Genomic DNA, 6,000 nt, shown 5'->3' on the forward strand with positions numbered 1-6,000 from the left:
ATGTATCTCTCCCCCGATGGCTCTTTGGCACTTGGGCCCTGCATTTCCAACTGCGTGGATGAGAGGGGGACTGCAAAAACGGTAGATACCAAATCTATTTTCTTCTATCTCCCTTTCCCACCGCTCAAACTCTGTCTTCCCAACTTCTCTTTGTGAATGAAACCGCTCTTGAAATCTCTTTGATTCCTTCCTTTCTTTTTCTCCCAACACCTAGCGCCACTATATATCTATCATCCATCCCAGGCAGCGTCCTCTGACTCCAGTTCCACCCAGGTAGCTTCATCCCAGAATTTGGTGCCATCTTGATGAAGAAAGCACAGGATTTAGAAGCCGATAGACCTGGCTTTGAATCCAACTTTGACTTTCACAAATCGCTTAACCTCATCTCTAAAAAGGGGATATAAATATATACCTAAAAGACTCATTCATGAAGATGTGACATAATGATTTTCTGTAAACAAAATGTGGCATTATAAATAGTTTGAAAATTGTCCCTTTTTCTAGTGTACATGTTTATTACAGAAGACTGAGGAATCTTTCTCCTCTCTCTATAGTAATTTTTGCCGTCGGTCTAGGTTGCTTTTATCTCCAAAAGAAAAAGTTCACAGACCATTGTTTCGCAGGCTGTAGGTCAGAAGTCCACATTTGTTCCCTCAGGGCAGTTCCAGCCCCTGAACTTGTTTTGTTCCATCTGTACAGGACTGATATACAGCATTTAAAAAAAAAAAAAAATTGAATGAATTCCAACATTTAAAAATCTATCCCACATCATTAGCCATTAGGGAAATGCAAATCAAAACTACATTGAAGGGCCAGCGCGCTCGTGCCTGTAATCCCAGCATTTTGGGAGGCTGAGGTGGGTGGATCACTTGAGGTCAGGAGTTCGAGACCAGCCGGACCAACATGGTGAAACCCCGTCTCTACTGAAAATACAAAAAATAGCCGGGTGTCGTGCTGGGCACCTGCAACTCCAGCTACTTGGGAGACTGAGGCAGGAGAATCACTTGAACCCAGGAGGTGGAGGTTGCAGTGAGCCAAGATTGCACCACTGCACTCCAGCCTGGGTGACAGAGGGAGACCCTGTCTCAAAAACAAACAAACAACAACAACAAGAAAAAACACAATGAGATCCCACTTCACATATACTAGAATAACTATAATAGAAAAGATGGACAATAACAAATGTAGGTGAGCATGTAGAGAAATAGGAACCTTAGGCCACTGCTGGCAGGAATGGAAAATGGTTCAGCCACTTTGTAAAATAGTTTGGCGGTTTCTTAAAAAGTTAAATGTATTCTGTGTTTTTGACCACAATTTTTAAAAAAAGTTAAACATAGGGCGGGGTGCAGTGGTTTATGCCTGTAATCCAAGCACTTTGGGGGGTCGAGGTGGGTGGATCACCTGAGGTCAGGAGTTTGAGACCAGCCTAGACAACATGGTGAAACCTGGTCTAAAAAAATAAAAAAATGAAAAATAAAAATGCCGTAGAGACAGAAAATAGAATATTTGCCTGTAGTGAGGACTGGGGCTGGGGAGGAGGGTCAGCACGGTGAATGTACAGGAGAGATCTGATTGAGTTGATGAACTGATTTATGGTGATGGTTGGAGAACTTGGTAAAGTTATTTAAAAAATTTTTATACACTGCGAATGATACGAATATGCAAAATATACCTTAATAAGGTAATTTCTGAAAAATAAAGAAAAAAAGAGCTATCACATGAACATCCAGATTTCCAGCTTCCCTTGAAAAATGGGAGGGTATGGAAATTCAAGCAACGATTTGTCGATGCCTTGGCTGCTGCTCATTTTTAGACAAAGTATGTGCTTCCCAGGGTGCCTCGGTCACTGCCGCTCCCTGCTGTCTGTTTTTTTGTTGTTGTTGTTTTGTTTTTTGTTTGTTTGTTTTTTGAGATGGAGTCTCGCTTTGTCACCCAGGCTGGAGTGCAGTGACGCTTTCTTGGCTCACTGCAACCTCCACCTCCCGGGTTCAAGCGATTCTCATGCCTCAGCCTCCCAAGTAGCTGGGGTTACAGGCGTGTACCAACACACCTGGCTAATTTTTGTATTTTTAGTGGAGACAGAGTTTCACCATGTTGGCCAGGCTGGTCTTGAACTCCTGACCTCAGGTGTTCCACCTGCCTCGGCCTCCCAAAGTTCTAGGATTATAGGCGCGAGCCACCGTGCCCAACCCCTGTTATCTCTTAAAGCTGACCTACTATGCTCATTAACATTATTTGCCCCATCCTTCTAGGTATTTATTTGAGTTTTCAGTCTCTGCCATGCCTGTTGGAGGGCTTCCTGTGAGATCATCCCAGAGAAATAAGAAGGGTGGTGTTTTTGAGTTGAAGAATTTTTCCTTTGACTGTGGTAAAGCCGTGGGAGGTTTGGGGTGTCTAGAAGTGTAGACAGGGATACCCTTTGAATACGATTCCTGGAAGCGGTAGAACCTCAGGGCACGAACTACCGTGATGGTCATCTCACAGCCCACCCAGGGCAGTCACACCAGGCCAATGAGAAAGACCAGTGCTCAACTGTGGTATCTTGAACAGGAGTGATGGTAAAAACAGAGGCTTCAATGAGTTGAGAAAAAACAAAACTTCCAGAATTTTCTTGAGGTGCTTACGCTCTGGAGTTGTGAACAAAACTCAGGAGAAGAGGTTCCTGAAGATTACTAATGTAACATTTCTCATCAACATGTAGGATTTGGCTAAGTCAGATTTAATTTGGTTTAGAAAAATGAAGGCATGCATTATTCTAAGTGAAGTAACTCAGGAATGGAAAACCAAATACTGCATGTTCTCACTTATAAGTGGGAGCTAAGCTATGAGGATGCATAGACATACAGAGTGATGTAGTGGACTTCCAGGATGGTGGGGGCAGGATGGGAGGAGGGTGAGGGAGAAAAGACTACATATTGAGTATAGTGTACACTGCTCGGGTGACAGGTGCACTAAAATCTCAGAATTCACCACTAAAGAACTCATTTATATAATCAAAAACCACCTGTACCTCAAAACCCATTGAAATAAAAAAAAAAATATGCCAGGCACAGTGGCTCATACCTGTAATCCCAGCACTTTAGGAGGCTGAGGCAGGTGGCTCACCTGAGGTCAGGAGGTCTAGACCAGCCTGGCCAACATGGCAAAAGCCTATCTCTACTAAAAATACAAAAAAACTAGCTGAGTGTGATGGCGCCTGCCCGTAATCCCAGATACTCGTTGGGCTGAGACAGAAGAATCACTTGAACCAAGAGACGGAGCTTGCAGTGAGCCATGGTTGTGCCACTGCACTCCAGCCTGGGTGACAGAGCAAGACTCCGTCTCAAAAATAAATAAATAAATAAATACATAAATACATAAATACATAAATAAATAAATAATAATGAAAAGGAAAATGAAGGCACGATAATCCTATCCCCCTAGCATCTTAGTCAAGCCATACCTGTGACAAATAGTTATTGAGTATATTTTGTATCTATGGGCTGGGCCAGGTACTGAGGAAATACCTATAATAACATAGACATGGTCCTTCCCTCAAAGAGCATCAAGTCTAGCAAGAAAAGTAAACAAATAGGCAGATAATTGTAGTCAAGCAAAGGTTCTAAATCTGGAGTGCCCAGAAACCCAGAGGGTTTTAGGAGTTCTATAAAATCTCTGAAATTGCGTGCCAAATTTATCATATGTTCTTTTTTCTGGAGAGAAGATCTAGCTTTTAGCAGGTTCTCATAGATGCCTCTCATCCAAAAAGGTTGAGAGAATACAATATAGTATCGCATCCAAAAAGGTTGCGAGAATATAATATGGTATTGCCAGTGCTACATTATGGAAAACACCACTAGATCCAAGGTCAAGTTAAGAGGGCCACTTAACTCAGAATGGTGGGGGTTCCAGAAAGTCTTCTTAGAGAAAGTAATATTAAAAATATTATCTGGGCCAGGCGCAGTGGCTCATGCCTGTAACCCCGGCACTTTGGGAGGCCGAGGCGGGCGGATCACAAGATCAAGAGATCGAGACCATCCTGGCCAAATGGTGAAACCCGTCTCTACTAAAAATACAAAAATTAGCTGGGTGCAGTGGCGCGTGCCTGTGGTCCTAGCTACTCGGGAGGCTGAGGCAGGAGAATCGCTTGAACCTGGGAGGTGGAGGTTGCGGTGAGCCAAGATTGTGCCACTATACTCCAGCCTGGCGACACAGTGAGACTCCATCTCAAAAAAAAAAAAAAAAAATATATATATATATATATATAAAATCTGAAGAATAAAATGTTAACCAGACAAAGAGAGGAAGAAAACTCTGTCAGAGAGACCAACACAGAGAGAAAAGAACGCAGGGATTTCTAAGCCCAGGAAGAAGTTGAGAGTAGCTAGAACAAAGAGAAGAAGCATGGAGATACAGCGAGATATGGAACAGAGAGGGTAGACAGGCTGGCTCTATATGTAAACCATGATGTGGAACTAGATTTTATCCAGAGCTCGATGGGGGATCTGTGGGAGAGTTCCAACTCAGGGAGTAACATGACCAGGTTTGTGTTTTAGAAGGCTCATTGTGGCCTTAAGGTGGATGAATGGATTGAAGTGAGTCAGGGGAGGCCAGTTAACAGGTTGTAGCAGCAGATAGCCTAGCTCAGAGAGGATGGTGACTTTGACTAAGGAGGGGCCAGTGGGCGGAAAGACACGGTACGATTGCGGTGATTGCCTTTTTCAGGATTAAGTGAGATATTTAAAGTGCCAAGCCAATGCGTGAAGATATTAAAATGCCTACCATAGTGCATAAGGATATTTATAGTGCCTGGCACAATGCTTGACACATTGTAAGTTGATTCCCTTCCTCTTTCTTCTCATGGCCTCCTGGACTAAAAACAATCCCTCCCCCATATCCTGTACACACTTTCATTAAAACACCTATTAAAAATCCTTACCCTTTTTTTCCTCTATCCCTCTATCCTCATTAAAAACCAGCACTGTCTAATAGAAATAGAATGTGAGCCACCAATGCAAGCTACATATATAATTTAAAAATTTCCAGTAGAGACATTTAAAAAGTAAAAAGACACATTCACATTAATTTTAATCATATATAACCAAACACATATAGAATATTACATTTCAACATGTAATTAATGAAAACAATGATTATTAGGATAGTTCACTTTCTTTTTTTCATGGTAAGTATTCAAAATCTGATGTATGTTTTAGGTTTACAGCACATGTCAATTCATACTAACCACATTGTAAGTGCTCAACTGCTACATGTGGCTGGTGGCTACCATATAGGACAACAGAGTGTTAGACTGTAAACTCCTGACAGGAAGGGCCGGCTTGTATCCCCAGGAACTAGCTTAGTGCTTGACACATAGTAGATGCTCAATAAATGTTTGTTGGATAAAAAGATGACAGGATGGATGGACAAATGTATGGATAGGTGGATGAGAGAAAGGATGGATGGATGGATGGATGGATGGATGAATGGATGGATGGATGGATGAAGGATAGAAGAATGAATGGATAGACAGATGGATGGCAAGATTGATGGCAGTATGGATGAATGAAGGAAAGAAGAATAAATGGATGGATGGATAGAAAGAAGGATGGATGAACAGCAGGACTGATGGCAGTAGGGATGGATGAAGGAAAGAAGAATGAATGGATGGATGGACAGAAAGAAGAATGGATGGACAGCAGGATTGATGGCAGTATGGATGGATGAAGGAAAGAAGAATGAATGGATGGATGGACAGAAAGAAGAATGGATGGACAGCAGGATTGATGGCAGTATGGATGGATGAAGGAAAGAAGAATGAATGGATGAATGGACAGATGGATAGAAAGGATGGATGTACGGCAGGATTGATGGCAGTATGGATGGATGAAAGGAAAGAAGAATGGATGAGTGATGGATGGATGGATGGAAAGAAGAAGAGATGGACGGTAGGTTGACAGGATGGGTGGATGGGTGGATGGATGGATGAGGAGATCCCTTTCAGCTTTGGGGAAGAGATAG

The sequence above is a fragment of the Chlorocebus sabaeus genome, chromosome 16, assembly GCF_047675955.1.
Source record: "Chlorocebus sabaeus isolate Y175 chromosome 16, mChlSab1.0.hap1, whole genome shotgun sequence".
NCBI classification, from domain to species: domain Eukaryota; kingdom Metazoa; phylum Chordata; class Mammalia; order Primates; family Cercopithecidae; genus Chlorocebus; species Chlorocebus sabaeus.